Genomic DNA, 25,880 nt, shown 5'->3' on the forward strand with positions numbered 1-25,880 from the left:
CATTGTACTTTTCCATCAGACGCCGCTGCTCGTTTATGAGCCATTCATTCGGATCATTTGTTTCTTCTTCTGGACCCATTGGTCCTTTCAGTTTCGCGCCGGCCATATTTTGTAACGTGAGATCGTCTGGAGGAGTTTCAGTCTGGCCGTGAGGGGTTGTGACGAAGGGACGGTTGCTGATGGTACGCGTAGAATCACGCGGAACCCTCAGAACCTGCTGTCCGTCGTTAACACCCTCACGTTCAATATCCTCCAGAGCTTGATCAACGTTACGAACGCCAGAAACCATGGTGATTGATTTTTTTTTTATAGATCTGATGAGATCTGATTGCCGTTTGTAACAAGTGGATGGCGCCAATGAAGAAACGTGGATCTACTCACTGGTAGCAGATCTACTTTCCTCGGGTGTGATTATACTATTTCACCGATGGTTCTTCTGGATCAGTGTTCTTCCACCTACAAAATGAACAGCGCCGTTACTTACCCCTCAGAAAGGGACAGAGGGGTCCTCTTTGGGGTAACCCTCCGGCGTGAGAATCAGTATATTGTGGAGAAGATGATAATGTGTGTAAGAGAATCTCAAGAGTATTGCTTAATTGCTCAAACCCTCTGGTTGTGAGACTGTGTGATTGTATGTAACTGACTGTGAGTGAATGTAATTCAATATGATTGAATGTGATATCATTGCCTGTAACTGTCAATGATTGAGTATGAATGTCCTCATCAGAGTGGAGTTGATGCTGTATTTATAGTGCTAGGGTTTCCACTGATTAGGCTCAACCTCGTTGGCCTCCTCCAATCGCACTGCGCCACGTGTCCTCTGGGACACCTGGCGCTTTCTCGTTGGTTGTAATCACGTGGTAGCACATGTGTCTAGCTGAGTTGTCGACCTTTCATTTGGCAGCTGTCAACATCAGCATATTCTTATTCCTTAAAAAGATGCCTTCTGGAAGGTTGTCTGACGTGCACAATCAAGGTTGCCCTAATCCTGATTTGGATAAGGACGAGGTCGATTATGTGCATATGTGATATGCGCCCATCCTGAGGATACGCGAGGTCTTCTCTTTATTCTCACGCGCAGATATTCCATGCGCAGATGTGATATGCACGAGCATGTGATATGCGCCGCGCGCTGATGCGCTGCGCGCATATGTGATGCGCGAGCATATGTGTGCCTGGGCAGATGTGATATGCATGAGCATGTGATATGCGCCGCGCGCTGATGCGCCGCGCGCATATGTGATGCGCGAGCATATGTGTGCCTGGGCATATGATGCCTGAGCATGTTTTGTATGCGCCATGCGCATAGGTTTTGGCTTTGTGCCTTCATAATGTCTTTATCTTGTGGGTTGACCCGCCTTGCTCGGTGTTGAGGCGGGTACATACCTCTTCATTATCCCATCATAGATTGCTCCCACTTGAAACATATTTATTTGCAGAGTTCACCTTATCATCTACAACGGATATCCATGTTGTTGGTATTTGAAATGGGACATTCCATATAGTGATACCCAATATATCTCATGTCGACATGACATATATAATGCACAGCATGAGTTCAGCCTATGGTCACATGGTCCGACATGGATTCTCTTGAAGCAACAGAAAAACAAAAACAGGGGCAAATCTTGAAGTTTTCTAAACTTGTTATGAATATCAAGGATCATCTTTGATATAAGTTGATGAAGTTATTCTATTGGTTTGTAAGTTATAGGAAATGAAAATAAGGTTCTGCCATCACTACAAAGTTAACATCACAATACCACAACAAGTTGATCATGCAACATGCCCTTCAATCTTGAATGAACTGGAATACATTTGAAGATTGAAGAAGAAACACATAGTTGCCTGGAAATTAACCAAAATTTTCCCTCAAGGTCCCTTACACAAAATAATAATAATAATTATTATAAAAAAATTGAGTGACGAAGAAGAAACATATATAGTTAGTCTTACATGGTTAACTATGTTGAATTGTTGATTCTACAAAGGCGAATGCAAGAACTGTTCGAAATTGCGAGTAACAAATGTGGTGATGATAAACGTTTATTATTAAAGTTAACAAAAGAAACAACTTCATAAGAAGCTAGGATGGAGACGGAAGTAGTAAATAATTGTCATGTTTCTGAAGTGAATGGCGGTATGATTCAAGAAATACGTCCTAGCCTATTATTGGTGGTATGTTTTGGTTGTTGCCACAAATGTTTAAACAAGACCAAGCACATGCAATGCTCGACCTGTGAAGAAACAAACGTCGATGTTTGGTCATCATGTTTACCAAGAGGAAAATCCATATTTATCCTAGAGCTCGTAGGATGCACCACACATTATGTTGGTTCACATATATGTACTTGTGAGTTGTGGTTAATTTGCTTATTACAAAGTTGCACAAAGCCAGGACCTCAAGCCTTTGAAAATACACATGCGGAATTGTATCATGTTTGTGGGTTCAACCCAATACAAATCCAAAAACTGTCAGCACGGTGACACCATCACAACCCATTTAACCCGATATACATATTTTTATTTTGTATCACATATTAATAGCCTAAAATTACATTTAAGAAAAACACAAATGTATAACATATATTTACATTTCAACTATAAAATTTGTGGTTGACCTAACCATGACCATTTTAGCTAAATTTCAGAGGTTCAACCCAAAATTAACAGTAACCTGTTTGGGCTAAACCTGAACGTGTGAAATCAGTTTTAAATTGTGTTGTTAGACATTTACACCCCTACATATAGGAATTCGTTTCCTATAAACGTTTGAATTTGGATTCCAAAGTTTATTTTTGTTGAATCAATTAAGAAGCGTAAATCACATTAATTGTTCCACAAAGTAATCAATTAAGAACCATACAACTTAAACCTTCATCCTCATAAAACTGTTCGGGCCACTACATTATCACACTTGAAAGTTCTCCAGTATATTGAAACAACTTACACCCATTACACTAAAGATTTACATCACATTAGATTTATAGTTATCAAGATTCTAGTCCACACATAAGTCATGATCATACGAGAAAACCAAAGCACTTTTCATTATTTATGAACACGCTAGAAAACATCACCTCAGTTCTCATCTCGGGTTGACCATGTTTCCCATAGTGACAGAACAACAAGCGGTCCAAGCACTGGTGGGACCGTTGGCGGCTTGCTGAAAGTAACCACCAGATCCACCTCCTTCTTCATCTCTTGCTGCTTCTCAAAACCATCATCCTTTACCTTCTTTGGTGTCAATGTGGCAACTGCACATTATGTTTTTTTGCTAAGATTATTATAAAAACAAAAGTTTGACTAACAAAACTAAAACTGATATACTATTATTACCCCATGATGTTTTAACAGGACAAAGGTTATTGAATGTATTCTTTGCTCGAAATAACGCCGCTATTCCGTGCATGTAGGTTGTTGTTTCTTTGAAGAAATCTGCATCAAGCAAGTACATTACAGTTATCACTGGGTTGACTTTATTGACTTAAGATTTGGTTGCATTTCAGTTTTCCTAGCTAACTAACTAACTAGTCATGCCAGTGTTGTAAAAATCACGATCAGTCGCTAATCGGTATGCTACTCAATTTCACCTAACCGGACCAACAAATGAGTAGTTGGTCAAAGGCGGTCCAAATCAGCCTAAAACGGTCATAATTGATCAAATATATATGAAGTATTCGAAGAGAAACGGTGGGATCAGTCAGTCGCTAACGATAACGTTCCTGAAGTTTCTGAATTATAATACAACTATATATAAATATATATAAGCGGACTTATTGGGCCATAAAATTATGAAGATCCATTGGGCTAGTATTTCGAAACCGGTTCGATCGGGTTTACACTTTATTTATAATATCCTACATATTAATTTACAACTTCTTATGTTTAATATTGGCTTTCTATGTTGTATAACTTTTCCTTGCCTTCCTATAAAACATTTTTAAATTGCGTGCTTCTCTGACTCGACCACAAATACCATTAACTACTTCAAAAGCTTCCCAATTCTCAACCATTCCAATCCTCTTTTTTCTCATCCCTCTCTCACCTCAACATCAACCTGGGATGAGCACGGTTCGGTCCGGTTCGGTTTTAGGTGAAACCGAAATCGAAACCGAAAATTCGGTTTTTTCATATATAAAAACCGATCGGTATTGGTTTTTCGGTTTCGGTTCGGTTATATTCGTTTTTTTTTTTACTTTTTCTTGTTCTGTTTTTTTATTCTATTAATTGTTTTATGCAACTAGTTCCTATGTACAAAAATAAATATTAACATTTACTATTTCTTTCACAAACTCTAATTTTTCTTACAAATCTATTGAACCTACAAACTCCTAATTTGTTTCGGTTGTTGTCGCATATGGCTTAGTATAGATATATATAACAATCATTTAAATTATTTATTTTAATATACCAAGTTAATCGGTTCGTTTCGTTTTTTTCGGTATTTTTGAAATGGGTAACCGAACCGAAACCGAAATTTCGGTTTTCCAAAAAAACAAAAAATAAATCGTCGGTTAATATTTCGATTCGGTTTTTTCGGTTAATTCGGTTTCGGTTTCGGTTCGGTATTTTCGATTTTCTGCTCACCCCTGACATCAACAACAATAAGTCGATGGTGGTGAGGCATAGCAATGACGAGGAGGAAGCATGGTTACCTCTCACCGAGTCACTGGTGTCTTTCTTCAAGCTCGACCTATTATTGCTTCGATACCTAATGTTTGTTTGAATTGTTTAATAAGAAGCTTGGGCATTTGTAACTGATTGATTGTTTTTATTCGTTGGTATTGTAAATTAGATAGGTGGTCATTGCCGCCTCCTATTCGGCCTTCTGGGTTGCCGGAAATCCAGGGGACTGGTAAGCTGTTTGTTTTTGATATTTTTATTAATTCTTGCTTTGAATTTGTTGTGGAGTTTATGTTAATCAAGTACATGCAATTGAATAATGCAAAAACGTTCGTTCGAATTTAGGGTTGGGCTATGTTATTCAATTTTATAAACACTGATTTTACAGGGCATTGATCCATCATCTAATGTATTTGTTCAAATCCAGATAATAAGTTTATGAAGTTGTTACCAAACCACAAACCCTACTTCTGTAAAAAAAAAAAATTAATTGGGTTCATATTACATTTTTTCTAGATATGTGGTAGATGGGAAGCTCCAAATTAGTTTTTCTTATCAAAACTTACCCCAATAATATGCATACCAATGTTCAGAGGATATTTAATGTTTAAAACCAAAAAAGACTACAATTAGTCTTTTGTTCATTAATTTGCTAGCCCGAACTGAGTTGGTAACTGTAGCTGGGATTGACCTTCCAAAAGAAGATGCTGGTATACAATTGTTAAAATTATGTATGCGTGTTCAGCAAAAAAGAAGTATTATTTTTTTAGTGCTAGTTTTCTTTTGCAGATTATTGTGTATTCTGTTGTGTATCATCACATCCCCATGAAATGATAATAACCCATGGGTGCAGTGACCCGCAAAGGACCCAGATCCAATGCTCTCTGCAATGGGACAGCTTAAACTAATGATGTCACCCCTCAAGAGCAACCACATCTTGGCAGTCAACAACGTAAGTGAACCGACAATCACGACACCAGCGAACACCAACATAAGCCTAAAGCGTCGCCCTGCCACTAACAACACCATCATCTGAAAGCAACCTGGGAAAAAGACCTCACACTAAGTCAACATGTACATTTATTTTAACTTACATTGAGTGAAGTGATACGTAAGGAACACAAAAAACATGCTAAATATTATCAGTTGTTGTCAAACACAATTGTACATGAGATACAAAATGGCAAAAAAATCAAATAGCAAAACAAAATTATGGTTTAAAATGATCATAGTATCTCAATGCACTTACAATAAATCTGCCTCAAATGCAGGTGCTAGTGTTGGGTGAATGGATATGGGTTATGGACTTGGGTTATGAAAAGAAAGAAGGAAAGACCATGGGCTTAAGCCCATGATCCCTAAATATATAAACCATAATCACCATTAATTCCCTCATTTTACACATATTCCATACACCATCAAAACACATACTTAAGATCTCTCTCTAGTTCTCTCCTTCTCTAGCCAAAACTAAGAAAGAATCCGAGCACCGACCCGAGGTAATGATAGTTTACTATTGTATGAGCTTAACCCGTTAGGTATAGTCACGAAACGACGAGCCGACACCATTAAACCGTTTAAGTCGCGAGATCCGGGTGGAATCGAGTATAAACCGAACCTATGATAAGCTTAGGGGTCACCCTAGCTCAGATCTGGATCGAATGGGACGAAAAACGGTGAAAAACGAGTTAAAACTCGTTTTTTCCGACGTGTTCGCGTTTTTCCGGCGGCGGCGCCGGAAAGGCGGGCCGGAAAAGTTATTACGAGGATGTCCTGACCTAACCCTAGTTCGCTAGGGAATAACTAACGAATTAAAGTGATTCTCTAGCTGATTCGCCTAAGGAAAACATAACGAACTAACTTTGGTTCGTTAAGGGGAAAGGATAGCGAATTACCCTTGATTCGCTATAGATAACGAATTGAAAGGTCCAGTTCGTTACATAGACTGGTTCGCTTTGGACTGATTCGTTAAGGGTCCAATTCGTTATAAGGGTTTAATTCGTTAAAATAACCAGTTCGTCATGACAAGTCAGTTCGTTAAGGATAGGTAACGAACTAGGAGTTTGGGCAGAATGACAAGAACAGTCCCTGGACTTAGAAGAGAATGATTTAATTACAAGTAAGCCCTTGGACTTTAAGTAGCAAATTATTTAATGATTCAAAATCCTAATGGAAAATGTGTTAAGACAGTTAATGAAAATAAAATTTTAGCCCCTTGGACCCCGCTAGGGGCTGCCGCCCCTATAACCCTGCTGCCAGGGGCGCTGCTCCCGGACCCCTGTTCGTTAAGGGTAATAATTAAACTAGAAAAACGATATGCGTAGTGATAGTTTATTGATACGTATAATTATTATACAGTTAGTCGTGCACAACTCAAGAAGGGAATAACCGTAAACGGTGAACGCAACCGCATTGAGGTGAGTTTCTAGCCCCACTTCCTTGTTATGTTTTCGGGGCTGTGTGCATACTCGGTGTGATAGTCAATACACTTACCTTAGGTGGTAAGTGTATGCCTTGTATAATTTATGTATGACGATTGCTTGACGGTGCGTGAACGATCTTTGGATATTGCATGTGTCGTCAAGTGTTAGCTAAATGTATGATTGATATGTATGATGTATGAATGACGTATGTATGAATATGTATGATGTATGAACAATGTATGTATGAAATGTTGATGGTACGTGAACGCTCTTCGGAGATTGCACATATCTTCAAGGAAAGTTTGTAAATGACAGGTATGTTATAGTAGCGCGAATGTAGGGAACCGACCCTAATAATGTCGGCGAATGAAGGGAACCGACCCTAATAGGATCGGCGAATGTAGGAAACCGACCCTAATAATATCGGCGAACGTAGGGAACCGACCCTAATGATATCGGCGAAGGTTATAGGGCGGAAGACTCTTTAAAACGTATATGTATGAATGAAAGTATGTAAGTAAGTACGGAAGAAAGAATGAAAGTACGTATGTAAGTAAATGTGTAAGAAGATATGAAGGTATGTACCTCCGGGTGCATATGCTAGTATGTGAATGTAATGTATGTTGTATGATTAACTAGAACTCACTCAGCGTAGCTGACTTTTAGTATGCACGCAGGCTAATCGACTGAGGCAGTTGGCTTAAGAAAGACACATGGCAGTATCCGAAGAGGCTGGCATCTAGAGATTGTCGTGATGTTTGAAATGCTATGTTTTATGTTATGTATTTTGAAAGACACATTATGGATGTTGTAATGAATGGTTGACTTTTATATTATTCCGCGAAAGTTTTTATTAACTCTGATATTTAGAACCGCGTTTATGAGTAAATCCAACACTAAAGTAGGGCTACCGGTAACAGGGCCTTACAATGAGTCTGTTTTCCGTTGTAGCAGACCCGTCACACCGTGCATGTGTGGGTACAAATTTCTAGAACGTAGCCTGGCACAACGCGTACACATTTCTAGACCCTTACCCGGTACAACGCGCAAATATTTCTAGACCTAACCCAGGGCAACGGCCGGGTATACTAGGTAATATTTAATTCCACAATTTTTTATCTATTAATGAAGAGCCTACCTTGGAGTTGGGCTCCCCGAGGTGGCCCACGGCCCACTAAGTAAAGAAAGTTGATGACAACCCAAGTAACAAGGCCCAATAATAAAGATAAGGATCACCCAAGCGTAGGAGAGAATCTTAGGGCTACTGTGCACCTGCCATGTGGAAGGACCCAACACATTTGTCTCAAGAGGCTCAACATGGCATGGCGAATAAAAGGAAGCAGGCTGAAGCTTCGGCGATGAAAGGAAGAGACCAATGGAGAAAGGCTGAAGAGTCAAAATATAATATGTCCATAGGATAAAAGAAGTTTCTCTCATCCTAGGGGTGTGTTTTTTTAACCGTACCCGAATAATGAACCCAAACCGAAGCGACCCGAGACCCGAATAACCTGATCCGAATTCACCCGAACCGATTAAACTCTAAACCCGAACCCGAGATAAAATATTCGGGTCGGTATTTGGGTTGAAATACCCAAATTCGGGTCGACCCGAATAACCCGAAGTATGATACATCGATGCATGTATCCGTAATTTTTATAGGGTAGTTTAGCGGTGTAGTAACATAGTGACCATATGTATTCTCGTGCGATTGTGCTCAAGACTCCAATTAATATTGGATCTATCACATTGAATCCCAATGTATTAATTATCATAAAACATGTTGAGAATGTATCTTCAATTCAAAAACTTACATTGTATAGTATTTAAACCAATATGTATTGAGCATGCTTCTTCAATCTACACAAGTATTGATCCACAGGCTACAACACTCCATCCCGTCTGATGCATGCTTGTATGATAAATTTTATGTTTTGCTAAATATTATAAGTTATTGTTTAATATAGTTGTATATTATGGTTTTATAACGGCTTGGAATATGAATTTTTATTTATTTATGATATTGTTAAAGGTTGATATATTTTTTTAATTTGTTAAACCCGAAACCCGACCCGAATTTACCCGACGCGTTTAACACGAGACCCAAACAAACTGAACTTATTTGGGTGGTTCTTGGGTCAATTTGTTTTGAGCTCAAAGCCAAACAACCCGACCCGAACAACCGAAAACCCGAATAAATAACCCGAAGAACACCCATATCTCATCCCCTATATAAAGGGAGGGAGAATAACATGAGTAATGCAGATTAACATGTATCACTTAAGCCCTATACTATTATCTCCATGTATCACCACTCTCTTGCATATATCACAAACTGATTTGTACCACTCGTCATATCATTCTCATTAGAACATTAATATACAAATGAACAACACATATATCTCTTTGGTCATTCTAAGAGCACGTCTTGAATCCATGTTATAATATCATTTAGGGTTACAACATTGACACCATCCGTGGGACCTTAAGCTCCGACAAAAGGTTTCCACCCACAACCTTTAAATAATGGCCGACGACCACCATCAAATACATCGTCGTCGTCATTTTCTCGCCGGCAAAAGGTTCTCGGTGTTGTCCGTCCAATGTTCCGGTAAACAGGCACCAACCTAGTTCAGGTTCTATGGCGTTCTTTCCGTCGCCGTACCCTATTTCTTATTCTTAGAATATTACGTGAAGTTAAGAATCTTGAAATGTTCTCTAGCAAGTCTTGAAAAGTCAGACATGACGACTGTTTTCAACCAACAAGACACATACCCGCCTTCCTTTACTAACTTCGACCGCTCCGGCGACATGCCACCACAACAACCACCCCCCGGTTCCCTCCGTACCGTCACTAAGTCCATAGTGCCCACAAGCGCACATCCGTACCTTAAAGGCATGAAAGACACTGGTGGACTGGTGTTGATCGAGAATGAAGACAAAGAAGATGATATAGAAGTCGAAGACGTCACCGAGGAAAGACCGAAAATAACATCGGATTTCATATGAACCAACGGAGACGCCTTTAAAGCATACATTGAAAAACAATAGTGGGAAGAAAACCAACAAGCAGTGTGAACCTGACTCTATTCCAAAATCTCCACCCTTCTAACAAGGAGTACAAACATGTTTTGGTCCCTCAATGCAAACAGTTAGATCTCTCCTTCTCGTGTAAGCCAAACGATGTCCACATCTACATACGTTTAGGTTCCAAATCTTTAACTTCCTTCATTTGTTAAAAGCGTCTATCTTCTACTGATTCGTGGATTTTAAAAAAAAGAATCATAATGTGTCTTTGCTTCCAAGATTTTCATCTCCTTACATAAGAGTACCCATATATGTAGAAGATGTGCTTATATAAGAAAGGGTTTCTTGAACGAAGCAGGGGATCAAACAAGTTGACATTTATTTGAGTTTTGATGCAGATAAAGTAACCTATTTATTGAATATTTTGAAGAACACATGTAAGATAGAATACATTTAGGTGATACGAAATAAAAATATGCATATGGTACTTGTTGTAGGGCCAAACCCTATATCTCATATGCATTTTTCAAAAAAAAAAAATACAGTGACAATTAAATTTAAAAAATATAGTGACAATTATAAGAAGTTGAGAAAGAGAGCAAAAGATAATTTTTTTTACTTTCTATCTTTAAAAAATAAAGAGTTAGAATCAAAAAAACATTATTTTCTGTAAGATAGAGTAAATCTTTCACGGTAGATTGCGCGAGCTCTCCAAGCCACTAGTTCAATATGCAAAAAAATAATTGCGTAAAATGAGAAAAAAAATGTTTCTAAAGATTTTTTTAGAAGAGTTTAGTTCACATATGTTTGTTATTTTTGATAGCAAATATATTAAACATAGAATATTACATACATGAAGATATGTATGATTGTTAATTATGGTGAGTTAAAACAAAATACATTTGATATTTTTTGACAGACATAAGGTAACTAATATTGCACCTGCTAGAACACTTTGGTTTCACCATTGTGTAAAGAAAAGATGTTTTCAATTTATCATGCGTATGGATGTGCAGCCTTTAAAATTAAAATAGATCAAAATGAAACTCAAGGATAAACATCATTTGACATTTGTCAATTTTTATTTGTATCCGTATTTGTATTTGTATTTGTTAAACCGACCCGCTGTGTCGTTTCAATAAATTTCGTTTTGTCATTTATCATTTAATATTAATCTGACGATTTATAGTTATTACTCCTTCATTTTCTATTCGTTTAATTTAATTAACGAATCCTCGAGCTATAAAATTCTATAAAATAATCAAAATATAAACCTATCGGGTATAAAACGTAAACAATTTAAAGATATTAAAGTATAAAAGTATTAATCTAGTTAAGTATATTAATAATGTTTAAGGTTCAAAGTGTAAATAAAATTTAAATATAATTTATATAGATTTAAGAAGTTAAGGGGCTAGAGTGAAAGTTTTTTCTTTAAATTATAATATAATAATATTCTAAAAACCTACCCAGCGTGCCCCCCCCTCTGACCCGCGTTTTTCCGGCAACACAAGTTCGGCCTGCGACGGCGGACTTCCGACGATCTTAAAAGCTTCCAAAACGCCACTTTTTAATCAATTTCAATGATTTTAATCCGTTGCACCATCACCTAAATGCTCAATAAAGACCTATTACGCGTAATAACACCCTACAACGTTCGGATTCAACCCTAAAACCGTCGGATTTTATTAAAAATATCAATAAATCGCATTAACCTTCAAACGGTCCGATTACGACTATAAATAGCATCCTAATCTAATCCTAAACGTGCTACAACCATAATCTTACACAAACAAACTCGCGAATATCATCAATTTGTTCTTATAATATCGGTTCCGCCCAACTCGTCGTTCAACCTCATTCCGGCATCAGTAGAGGTAATTGACAGATTGATTTTCTTAGTTTTGACCCGTCTAACAAAACCCATAATCTATATTAACCCAACATGGTCTGGATTTGGAGAATTGAAAACCCCAGAGTTAGGATGAAGAAGATGAAGTTGAACAATTTGTTATAATTATCAGTTTTCATCTTTGAACAACAAATTAGTTTGGTCCAGTGGTTGGGTATCCTTTGTATGGTTATGGAGACCCGGGTTCGAACCCGGGTCACAGCAAACCCATTTCATATTTTTTTAAACCATTTTTACTAGTTACAATAAATTAATTATACATTTATAAATCATACAAAAATACATAAAATTATATTTTTATAGTTAAAAAAAGTTGTTTTAATTTCCATTAGCATTTTCGTTCAAGTATCAACTTTTACAAACTAAACCGCTCGTTAAAACTCGTTATATAATCATGTAAATAATATATATATATAATACCGTTGTAACTATATAAATTCTAACCGACAAACTCTTATACTAATAAAACAATACCGGCGGCGCTAAATTTCCCTAAATATTATTATAATCAATATTCACCTTATAAGTAATATTATAACTTATTAAAATCCATTAGAAATACTTTAAAAGTATATATAAATATTAATGCATGTACCTTAAAACCAACCCTTTATTTTTTCATAAAATTAGTGAGTAATTCTTGTGTTTTTTTTATTATTTTAGCTCGTGAGATTCCATCGTTCGGTTTCATATAACGCGCTTTCGTTTCATTGTCAAGTTTGTCATCCCAATTCAAAGGTGAGTTTCTCACACCCCCTTTTACCCTTTTTACTATTTTGGGGGTAGCATATATATTCTATCAACAATTCGATTTTGTTTATTTAATATTACAAACTACAATTCGTTACATGGACTTGTGTGTTTACTTGCTTATTTGCTCAAAGACTATTTGCTCATGGTTTCCTCAATAAGTATGATCATACGCCCCCCTATGCACTCAGGACCTCGATGTTATGAGTGGAATAGGGACCTCCGATCCGAGTACATTTGGTTGTTACCGAATGGAAAAGACATTGCTTGCGCTATTACTACACCAAGTTTAATTGAATTGTATGGTTTTTATGTACTTGTATTAAACTTGTGTGAACTCACCAACTATTCAATTAGTTGACTTTATTTTATATATATGCTACAAGTACTTACATTAGAGGATAAAATGGCGAAAGTCACTAGAATTTAGGTTATTTAAAGAATTAACAAGAAGATGTGTTTTATTGTTTTTTGTCTTGTCAAGTTTGAGTGTTTATGTGCAATTAGTTGGTTTAATTTGGGTTAAGTTAAATTGTTACTCTATCCTTGGTTGCGTAGTATTCGTTTCCATTAGGCTAGTGTGTCGGTGAGACCGAGAGGTGAGTCGGTATTAGAACACGTTAATAATTGTTTTTCCGGTTTATTCTTTAAAATCAACTAAAATAAGTTAGAGTTTTTTAGAGAGACTGAGAGGTAATTTGACTTTCGTAAACAAGTTTTAGTTGTGTCATCTTTTATAACCGGTGTCTTGAATATTTTCAATGCGTTGTCTTGTTATTTCTATCAACATGATTCATTCCTAGGTAGACGTTTTTATCACTGCAGTCAAACTTTTCAAAGAGTTTTGTTAAAAGTTTTCGTTTAATTAAGTTAAGTAGTTTAATCAATTTTAAATATTAAAAATCATTTAAATATTATTTTGGTGAGTCTTAGTTAGAGTTTAGTAATTAAAAACTTTTTCACGTGTCTTCGAGTTCGATATCCGGACTTTCCTTTTCTGTGCTATACGCGATCGGTACACTTGCCGTTTGTGTGAACTAGGATAGATTGTTTGGTTTTTAAAGCTTAGTTGCGACTTGTGTTTTATTTATATATATATTTTCGCACATCAAGTTTTTGGCGCCGTTGCCGGGGACACGGTTTGAGGCGTATTAAGAACGACTCGAGTTAGGACTTGCCTTGTTGATTACTTGTTTTTCTTATTTGTTTTGTTTGTTAGTTTAAAATAATTTAGCTAATTTTAGTTTATTTCGCTTAGTTTAATAGTTGTATGCGACGTACTCGATCTCTAGGACCACCAGAAACCGAAGGATTTCCCGAACCAGAGAGAGAGCTTCTTGAGAGACGTCGTACAAAACCGTCTTCCAGTTCATCTACATCCGTCGGTAATACGTTTTCTTCTCCTACTTTTTCTGAACCCGTCATTAGGGATAGGATTATGGGCGACGCGAATCCACTACCGAGGAGGACATTTGTAGACCGGGCCCGTCCGGTCGATGCTGGCGCGAGATCCAGCATTGCTCCACCATCTATAGGAGTTCAAACGACTTGGCAGATTCCATCTAACGTTCTGAACACGATTGCTCATTCTGCTCAGTTTCACGGGTTGCTCCACGAGAACCCGCATTCTCATCTCACTCGTATTGCACGTATCTGCGACATGTTTCATCTTGCCGGCGTATCCGAAGACGCCATAAAACTCCGAATCTTTCCGTTCTCACTCGTTGATCATGCGAGTCTGTGGCTTGAGTCCCTCCCACAGGGGTCCATTGCTACTTGGGCTTCCATGCAGACCCAATTTCTTGAGAAATACGATCCTCCGGCTAAGGCCGTTCGTTTGCGTAACCAAATTCATTCTTTCCAGATGGAGGACACCGAGAGCTTCTACGAGGCGTGGGAAAGGTTCAAAAATCTACTCGCATTATGTCCAAACCACGGCCTACAAGACTGGGCGGTTGTCGAGAAGTTCAACAACGGAGTGACGTACGCAACTCAGAGTATGCTCGACACAGCTGCAGGAGGTAACCTACTGACAACGAAAGATACGGATGAGTGCATTGCCTTATTTAACGGTTTAGCCATGAGTGGATACCAGCGACCACCAGTTAAGAGTACCAAAACCGTTGATTCCCTATCACGCGGCATGCATTCGGTCGACAACAGCACCGTACTGGAAGCACAAGTTGAAGCGTTAGCGAAGATCGTGAAGGACTTGCAGGTGAAAAGTAAGTTATGCGAGATCTGTAGAGGGGGACACGATACCGTTCAATGCCCCGTAGGTTTCCAGGAGGAGGCAGTCGACTTTGTTAATAATCCAAACCGAAATCAACATTCTTTCAATTCTTATAATTCGGGGTGGAGAGGTAACCAAAACTCAAACTGGAGGAACGGAAATCAGTCCGGCTTCCAGTAACGTCAGAGCCTATTCCAGGATTCCGGTGAGGGACCGAGTAGTGGGGAGAAGAAGCCCACGTTAGAGGAGATGATGGCACAGCAGACACGGATGCTGTCGCAACTCATGACTCGAGAGGACTCCCGTCACAAAGAAACTTAAGAAAAATTCCGGGAGCACGAGTCATTCATGAGAAATCAAGGAGCGTCAATTCAAAATCTTGAGCGTCAGATGGGAGAGATAGCAAGTCGTCTAAATGAGAGGTCGTCAAGTACACTTCCAAGTAACACTGAACAAAATCCGAAGGCGTTCGCGAAGGCTGTGACGACAAGGAGCGGTGCGGGGGCACGTAGCGAGCCCGTGATTCAAGAGGCGACGAGAGGAGTCGTTATCGAGTCTGCGGTAGATGTAGAGGAGCAGGTAGACGAGGAGATTCAGTTGGAGTCTCCACCGGCCAGGGTGCATCAGAGGCACAGCCCAGGAAGTTCAGCACAGGCCGAGAGCCAGCCATTACCCAGCACACCACCGAGAGTCTACAAACCTAGACTCCCATTTCCCGGGAGAGTCCGTAGGGATAGAGACGAGGAGCAAAACTCCAAATTTCTTGATCTTTTGAAGCAACTTCATCTTAATATTCCTTTCCTTGAGGCACTTACGCAAATGCCCAAATACGCAAAGTTTCTTAAGGATATTCTTTCAAACAAAGAGAAGTTAGCCGAAGTCTCTTCCATTCCTCTGAGTGCTGGTTGCTCTGCAGTCTTGCAGAGAAAGTTACCTGAAAAGATGTCCGATCCTGGGAGTTTCACAATTCCATGCATCTTGAGTGATAATACGGTCGTCCATGCCCTGGCAGATCTTGATTCCAGTATTAATCTCATGCCGTATTCCGTGTATCGCAAGTTGGGTCTAGGCGAACCGAGGCCTACCCGTATGAGTATCCAGCTTGCTGATCGTTCTGTGAAATACCCCCGAGGGGTGGTCGAGAACATGCTTGTTCGTGTCGACACGTTCATCTTCCCGGTGGACTTTGTCATCCTGGACATGAACGATGACGATAGTGTCCCACTCATCTTGGGCCGACCATTCCTTGCCACTGCACAGGCATTGATCGATGTCTGCGAGGGTAAATTAATCTTAAGAGTTGGGGATGAGAACATTAGTTTTGACGTTTGACAGTCAATTAAACACCCTAAGTCTGCTGATGACTCCTTATATTTCATTGATACCATCATGGAGCATGTCGGGGAGTTTCTCAGCGAAATCTGTGGAGGATCTGCCTCCGACACCCAGATTATCGATAGGGAGATTCCAGAGATTGAGATGGTTGCCGTAACTAATCAGTCCTTTGATGACGACACCGAGTCGCATAACCCTGAATCTGGTGTGTCTGCTAAGATCGTACGAGACGATCCGATTGACCGACCTTCGGTCGAGATTCCTCCTTCTTCCTTAGAGATTAAGGATTCGCCTGCCCACCTTGAGTATGCGTTTTTAGATGAAGAGAGGAAGCTGCCGGCTATCATTGCATTTACTTTGACGGAGGTCAAGAAGGCGAATGTGGTTATCTTTGATATCGAGGGTTGTCATGAAGAGCTTGTGGAGGATACCTCTATGGAATTAGATGATACGCAATTTGACCCGGGAGGTGACATTGAAGAAATAGGAAGATTAATTTTCAGGGAGACATCACAGAAGAGAGAACATGTATACTTGGATCAAACGAACTTGAAAGTGAGGATACAACATACGAAACAAAATAAAAAGTTGACACACAGCAAAGATGACATCCTCCTTCATTACACGACTCGTATAAAGTTTAGTCCGGGCAAGTATAAGTCTTGGTGGTCCGACCCGCTTCAGTTTTTCAAAATCTCTTTAAATTTTTCTGGTAAGTTTTTCCTGACTACTAGTAGACAAATAAAACGAAACGGGTCGAGTGGAAAACGGATAAAGGAGAAGCCACCTGATTGAAATTGAGATTTGGGGTCAGGCTGAGGACCTGTTAAACTAAGCGCTCTCTGGAGACAGCCCGAGTTATAGAGTTTGTATTATGATTCTCTTTATTATTTGTTTTTATTTGTTTTATTTTTATTTATATTTATAAATACAAAAAAAAATAAATATTTAATAAAAATAAAAAAAATAAAAAAATTCAAAAACACAAAAATATGTTTATTTCTTATGTTTCGGTTTTCTGTTTTGTACGCCGCTACATGCGAGCGAGTTTGAGTTGTTACATGTATTATTATGCGCATGATAGCTCTGATGGCGTTTTGGAACTGGTTCACCCGAGGTTGCGGCCGCGAATGAAATGCTATACGGTCGTTCGTTCGAATCATACACAGCTGATGAAGAATCTGCATCTAAACCAGGGGAGTAACCCGTTCTCTATTTTAATTTCTGTTCTTTAAAGTTTTTATTTCATGCTTTACGTTTTATTTTTATTTTATTTCTTTTCCTTGTTCTCATCAAGGACGATTTCGTTCTAAGTGTGGGGATGAGAATTTATTTTACTTAGTTGTAGAAGAAAAAATAAATTTACAAAAAAATTAAAAAAATTTAAAAAAATAAAAAAGTTTTCACTTGTTTTTCGTTTTCGTACGTTGTTCAAGTTTGATAAAAAAAAAAGAAAAAATGTCCCTTGTTTTTAGTTTCTTTTGCGTTAAAGTCGGAGATGATGATTTTATTCGGAAATCGGTTTTTCAAACTACTAATAATATGAGATAAATTAAAGAAAACGCACTTAACTTGGGATGTGTCGGTAGGCTCAGCCTTGAAAATGAAAGGGCAAATTTGATAAAACGGTTAAACGGAAATCTTTTGTGGGTAAAGCGTTTTGTCTGTGGAAAATAAGTAATGAAAGGTCGGGCCATACTCAAGCCTCAAATTTTTGTATGAAAAATTGGAAATATCATGAGTTTTTAAAAATCTGGATACGTTATCATATGATGCTTGGGTAGGTTTAACGTTAGAGTATGCCGTGTAGCCTGTGATATAAATCTTAAAATGCTAGTTTAGTGTTTTACACCTCATCGGCGTATGGTTTTATAACCTTAAATCTTGTATTGATGGGATGCTTCGGGTCCGGAGACCATGGGTTTGTATGCAATCTATTTAGCTGGGTATTCACAATTCCTAAGTGGGGTTGTGTATATTTAAAATAAAGCCAAAGAGCAAACCCCTATAAGTCTATAAACATGATCACAAAAAAGTACGAAAGTACAAATACACTACAGACTTGATCATCCATGCTGTTAGTCATGTGGGGTCCCTTTGCTCGCGTCTCATTACCATTTAGAAACGGACCACAAGGGACACGCTACATGTAAGCCCTACAGATAAAATTTTGCATACTCACCTATGGTTATGGATTTGGGGTATTGCTTGAAAACGGGGGTATGTCATGTTGTGGGGAGCACTAGCTATGAATAATTGAACCTTAATCATATCTAATGGCTGCTTGGTAGACTTTGATGCTTAAGCTTAGGTGGATAAACAATACCCTTGATCGTCTTAACTATTCATAAATATGGAGCAACAAAGTTTTAATTCTGCTAACTTTGAGGTTTAAGTCAAGTTGGGGTGGTCTGGTCCGGTAAAAGCAGAAAATAAGCGGGTCTTAATTGTGTAAACCACTAAGTAATATTATTGTCGGATCTTATTTGTCCCGGTAAAGATTAAGGCATGGGTTTAGGTGTACAACAATATCGATGATCGCGGTTTTTGCGCTTTTCTGAGCTTTACAATATAAACTATAAGTTTGATTTAACTTTGATTTTCCGATTCTGATCCAACTGCATTAGACTTTTTCAGGGACGAAAAAGGTTTAAGTGTGGGGATGTTTGATGTGTAGTGAAACACACTTACTTTCCGTATCATTTTTATCATGTTTTAATTGTTTTTAGTATAATTATTAAGTTTTATGGTTTGTTTATGCTTAATATTACAAAGATGATTGTTTTCTTGTAGGTTATGAAGTTTGGTGGAAAAAAGAGTTAAATTGAAGAGTTTAGGGGCTTAATTGTGCAACTTTCTAACTTACAAGTCAAGGGCCGACCCAAGCCCACATCTTAAAGGCCTTATATAATATTATATTAAGTTAATTAAAAGAGTAACCAGCCATTATTCAGCTAGAAATCCCGAAATCAAAACCAAAACCCTAGAAACCCTAAAGTTCCGATCGGAACTTCTGCCGCCGGCTGGAAAAAGAAGAAAAAAAAAGAAAGAAGGTGGCGGCTGAGGCTGTTGGCGGCTGGAAATCAAAGAGGGACATCGGGGCAGCTGCTAGGGGCTTCAAACAAGCAAAGATCTCAGCCATAATACTTAGTAAAACATTCATAAACTTTATTTACTTTTCAAGAACCCTAACTTTGTTAATTTGATCTTTTGATTTGAATTGTTTTGCAATTGATTGATTGTTTGTCTTGTGATTGATATTGTTTGGATCTTGAATGAGTTTTATCATGTTTATGATGATGTTTATGATGTTTTTCTTAAGTATGCATGGCTGTCCAAAATTAATGAGTAGCTATACTTGCTTGTTCTACCTAGGATAGATGATTGTTGAGTGGTTTTAACTTGTTTAATGGATTGTTAATGTTCAAGACTTAAATTATTGATGTAAAGTTTAACTAAACCATAAATTAGATTGTGTGTGATGGTTGAGTTTTATTTGTTATTACTTATAATCCTCTTGCATTAGTTAATTGAATCGGTTTTGATTAATTGATTGCTTGTTAAACTCTTTACTTGGTGTTTTGGGTTTATTTGCGGGAAGTACAACCGTAGGGATAAGTCGGTAATATAATCATCTAAAATCAGTTAAAATACACCTTCTTTGAGACCGAGAGGTGATAAGAAGTAACATTGTCTCATTGCTTTTACTTGTTAGAATTAAGACCGCGCGAGAGCGGGTTTTTTGTCTTGTCAAGTTTGAGTGTTTATGTGCAATTAGTTGGTTTAATTTGGGTTAAGTTAAATTGTTCCTCTATCCTTGGTTGCGTAGTATTCGTTTCCATTAGGCTAGTGTGTCGGTGAGACTGAGAGGTGAGTCGGTATTAGAACACGTTAATAATTGTTTTTCCGGTTTATTCTTTAAAATCAACTAAAATAAGTTAGAGTTTGTTAGAGAGACTGAGAGGTAATTTGACTTTCTTAAACAAGTTTTAGTTGTGTCATCTTTTATAACCGGTGTCTTGAATATTTTCAATGCGTTGTCTTGTTATTTCTATCAACATGATTCATTCCTAGGTAGACGTTTTTATCACTGCAGTCAAATTTTCAAAGAGTTTTGTTAAAAGTTTTCGTTTAATTAAGTTAAGTAGTTTAATCAATTTTAAATATTAAAAATCATTTAAATATTATTTTGGTGAGTCTTAGTTAGAGTTTAGTAATTAAAAAAGTTTTCACGTGTCTTCGAGTTCGATATCCGGACTTTCCTTATCTGTGCTATACGCGATCGGTACACTTGCCGTTTGTGTGAACTATGATAGATTGTTTGGTTTTTAAAGCTTAGTTGCGACTTGTGTTTTATTTATATATATATTTTCGCACATCAAAGCCCCTTCTAAGACAAGCAAGTCATAACGAATTCCCCTTCCAAGAAAGAAGTCTCATTTAAGACAATCCATTCATAATGAGGCTCCTTCCAAAATAATCCCTTCATTACAAACACTCCTCCCAGACAATCCATATTAAAGCCCCTTTCCACATTACAAGATTTTTTCTAAAGAAAAAGATCCCCTTTCCAAGGGAGGAGGTGTTTAAAAATTACCCTCGGAGGAAAAAAATATCATTTGGGTAAGAGTTCCCTGCAAAGAAAAACAACCTCCTCTAGTTTTTCTTTCTCAAGAATAATAATCCCTTTTTAAATTAAGGAAGTATTGGAAAAGTTTTTCTCTATGGGAAAGGAGAAGATTCTACAACATCTCATATCGCAAGATTTTCCTTCAATGAAGAATAATCCCCTTCCATTGGACGGGGTATTCGAGAAGCCCTTTCTGTGAGAAAAAGAGCCTACATCTTTTGGCATTACAATAATTTTATCTGAAGGAGAAGAATCCCCCTTCAAGGGACAAAATGTTTGAAAGTACTTCTTTCTGTCAATTCTCCTTACTACATCAACAACATCTCATAGTACAAGAGTTTTCTATAAAGAAGAGAAATTCTAGTCCAGGGGAAGGCACATGTGAAAGTTCAATTCCATTCAGAAGGAACCCCCTCCCTACACCAACATGGAGCTGGGGGGCTAATTTGACATTGCATCATTATGTCATGCGTTTTCGTCATTAAAGTTTATTTAATACGACAAGAGGGACCCCGTTCATCAGCTACTATGCATGCAGATGTGTCTCATAAAGAAATATCCATCTTAAAGAGTATTCAAAGAAGAATATTCTCATTCCAATGAAGGGGGTGTTGGAAAAGTCCCTTTCAAGAGAAAAGAATGCCTTCTACAGCAACATCTCATGTTTCAAGAGTTTTCATTTTGAAGAAGAAGAGTCCTTATCTAAAGAATGACAAAGTCACTATGAAAGGGAAAAAAAGCCTTATGTAGTAACATTTTACATTCCAAGAATTTCCCAAGGGAAGAAACTTCCATATCCATAATATCTTTTATAAGAAGGGAATGGGCCCCTTCCATCGTCCTTCATGTATAAGACATTTAACATGTATTAAAACTATTTATGCTTTTATATTTATGATTAGCAGTTATAATTGGTAGATCATTGCTTATAATTCCCCCAGATGGGATAAAGCCCTCTTTAAGATGCACAATACTTATAATTTTCCCAGATGTGATAAAGCCATCTTTTAAAGGCACAATACTTATGATTCCCCCTAATGAGAAAATGACATCATTTCTCCTTCACAAGTGTGAAAGGAAGGCCCGACTAAGAGGCTTAGATCCATATACAAAATAGCCCCATCAATGAGGCTCCATACTGTCACACCCCAACTTAGGGCCTAAGCGTGTGACCAATAGTTGGTACATGTTTCGTAAATATATTAGAGTTGCGGGTTATTTTGTAGAAGACTTTGGTTATTATTAAATCAAATAATATTTTATTATAACCAAAGTCTTTCGTAAAATAACCCGCAACTCTGATATATCTACAAAATAGGTACCAACTATTGGTCACACGTCTAGGCCCTAAGTTGGGGTGTGATAGGTTGGTATTAGAGCCATCGATCTTAGAAAATTAGGTATTTAATTATACCTAGGCTTTGATCCAGAGATAAATATTAGTCATTGATGTGCGAAACGGTCTATTAAAAATCTAACCTAAGCTAGACACTCTACTTTTAAATTTATAAATCTAGACTCTCCTAATGCTAGACCGCTAGACAGGCAAGTGTACCTATCGACTGTAGTAAAGCCTAATTAAGTCCGGATATCGAACCCAAATGACACTAGCGACACATAAACTAGACTCTGATTAATAACTTAATTAAATTGATTTTATTGATTTTTGTCTTTTTTAATTATTAAATATAAAATAAATAATACTTACTCTAAACTAGACACGGACAAATCGGATAAGAACTCAAATATGGGGAACAGCTACCTAGGCAAGGAATCCTACTAGTCAACTTGTAAACTCTTGGAATTGGATTTATGAATGGTACCGTATTCTAAAAATATTACACTTAAGGAATAACTAAAGTACTCTAGATCACCTCCCGGTCTCACCAACAATACCTAAGAACCCTAAATATAATGTAAGCTTAACGGTTTAATGGTTCGGATCACCTCCCGGTCTCACCTAACCTAACTATGTTAAGGTACCCAAAGATTAAATCACCTCCCGGTCTCTCTAATCACAAAACACCCTAAGGCGTAAGGGGTACTTTTATTAAATTCGGTTATAACTCGGATCTGTAAGAATCTAAAGGAAGTCTAGGGTAACTCACTCCCGTGCAATCACTACCCAAACCCGCAAAAGACCAAAACAGACGACACTTAATTACCTCCGGTCTCTCAAGTGGCAGAATATAAGGTATCTCTAAACTCTCAATTACCGCTCCTATACGTTAACAATATACCATAAACTAGTTGTAAACACACAGTAAACAACCTAATATGCATCCATACATGAAAGACATTCACAAAGACACATATGGAACAATAAATTGATAATAAATTAATACCAAATATGCATATGCATCACAACCAAATATAATAAAAATTTTACCAAAACATGAACCAATCAATAATAATTCAAACCGAAAATAAAACGAGTCTAAAAAGTATTCATCCAAACCCAGGCAGTATAAAAGTTTAGCTAATCATAATAGTCGATGAAACAAAGATAAAATATATAATATGATTCATCAAATAATATAATATAATATATGAGACCTGCTAGCTTCCTTTGCTCTTTTCTGTTCCAAACTCACAACCAACACCAAGTAATAGGGGGTGCCCCCCTGGCTGACTTTCGGGACCTCAGATCCCCTGGCAGCCCCTTGATTGGCGTCTCAATTCCACCAAAGTAAAACAAAACCCTTTTTTTTATAATATAATTCTATTTTGCCTTCTTTTGATTTTCGAACAGTACCTCAAAAGAGGCGGCGCCTCTTTTCGTGACCTGCTCTCAAAATTATGTATCCCTTTTAATCTATATGACTTGTGCCCAAAGAAACTTTATTCTGATCCAGTTAACTCTTGAACTAAAAACCACCACAGCCCAAATCCATCAGACATTCTTTGGCCTTTTAGTTGTATATAATGGGTCCACTTAATATATACTTTAACTAGGTTCCTTCTTCTAATCCCATCTCATCGTGGCCTGTATAAAAAAAACATTAACATCATAATTATTATTAGTACCTTGTATCTTATTATTTTGGATTGTTGTCCTTTAATAATTAAACGAATTATAAATAAAAATCTTTAAGATTAACTGCAATAAAAATCAATATATATTAAACTTGGTTAAAGTTTCATTACGGTCTCAAGTTTAGTAAAAATAATTCATTATAGCTTGTTGACTCTTGAAATTTATAAAATCTAAATATGAACTAATTAGGCCAATTACTTAGTAAAAACAACCCAAAAGTTACTCACAAGTGAAGGAAATAGTTATAATATTTATATATAAATATGTCCATATCAGTCATATTACAGAGCTATTAGTTTCAGTAATATAGATACTTGATTAAAAAGTATCTAGCTTAAACTATTGAATATTTATATTTTTACGAATAAGATATAACAAGTACGAATAAGATATTAACACCTTCCTATCCCTAATCTAACCTCGTACATATGTCCAATCGCCAATCTGTCCAAGGATCATTTCAACCTCGATTTGGTAAAGGAAAATGATATATGAGACATATTTACTCCTAATTTCTATATCTAGTGATGAATAGTCATACCAAACAACAATGGATGAAGATTCAGATTCATTTGATACTAGCATCTCACTAGCTCAGATTATTCCAAGTCAGGATAGGTATGGAGCAGGATCAAGTAAATTCAAGAGACCAATGATGCTATAAGGAAAAGAAATAATGACTTATCCAGAAGAAAATCCCCAGGGACAGGAATATTTTAATTACCCCACAATGCAAGATCCCTACTTTGCTCACACTCAAGGTGAATGTCGAACATGGATTATAAAGAAATGTATGACATTGAAAATGATTCAACTCGTTATGAAATCAATGTCACAAAATTAGCTGAAATCAATGCTTAAGAAAGAAATGAATACTAAGGAGAAGCAAAAAGAAAGGGAGAAAGACGAAAACACCAAGAAGGACAACAAGATCAAGAAATTGACCCTTCGCTGGAAAAAGTAGACAAAAAGATTGTAACAGTTGTAAATAATATAATTGTAATAAACTGTGCACTCTTGAAACTGCAACATAAATAAAAGATATATTTTAAAATTTCCTCAAAATTATTAATGTATCTTTCAAACATTTATGTCAATAAAAGATCGCACGAACACTTAGAATAATTCTTTCAGTACATCTGGAAATGAGAAAATACTAGCTAAGAAATTAAGGAAAGGTCCAGGTGGACAAAATCCAAAAGATGATCAACTTCAAGTCAACACCGGACAAAATAAAAGGAAATAAGAAATAGACCTTAGAAAGAGAATTAGTGAAATTCTCATGGTCTACTTGTACATAAGATATGTACTAGTTATACAACAAAAAGGAAAGTATTGATGTCTCTCAAGAGTTTCATCGACATCATCACTAAGATAATATAGTAATGATGAGATATGAGGAATTATCGTTTCATATGATTATCCCAACATCATTTTTGTAAACAAAGAATAGACAACTAAGTTGTGCCTTGTACGAGACAAATTACCTCAAGAAAAAGTTAGTTGAGGTTAAGTGAAAAGAAGAAGCCAAGTCAGAAAGAAGTTCCTCTAGAAAGACGACATAATCGTTAAATGTTTCATAAATAAATAAAATCTCTTGTACTTGTATCATTTGTTTCAGAATCATGCGGTTATTGTAAACATTCTATCATTAGTATATAAACAAGAATTCTTTTCATACTAAATCAATTCTATTTACCAAATGTCGAATCTAAACAATCAAGAGAACAATGATAAAGCTTCAATTCAAAGAAGCACCATGAATATATCAGAACCTGCATAGGAGATTCCTGAGCAGTATCTTGTTAAAATTCAAGAGATGATTCATAACGCAATGGCTCCTCTCATCGATGCAATGAAGGGAGAGTCACATAAAAGTAAAACTCAGCATTCAAACAAGACTATTAGAA

The 25,880-nt window shown here is 37.1% G+C and overlaps 1 long non-coding RNA gene across 1 annotated transcript; it reads right to left on the minus strand.

Annotated features, from left to right (window-relative positions):
- Positions 1-2,852: 2,852 nt before the first annotated feature.
- Positions 2,853-3,652, minus strand: LOC143571164 (uncharacterized). The gene is made up of 2 exons (XR_013142050.1): positions 3,340-3,652; positions 2,853-3,257 (listed from the first exon to the last, which is right to left on the minus strand). It is a non-coding gene; the product is annotated as an uncharacterized LOC143571164 (long non-coding RNA).
- Between the last annotated feature and the right edge of the window lie 22,228 nt (positions 3,653-25,880).

This window comes from Bidens hawaiensis, unplaced genomic scaffold (genome assembly GCF_021521415.1).
Source record: "Bidens hawaiensis isolate Kalapana, Puna unplaced genomic scaffold, B.hawaiensis_p1.1 tig00025205_1, whole genome shotgun sequence".
NCBI classification, from domain to species: Eukaryota; Viridiplantae; Streptophyta; class Magnoliopsida; order Asterales; family Asteraceae; genus Bidens; species Bidens hawaiensis.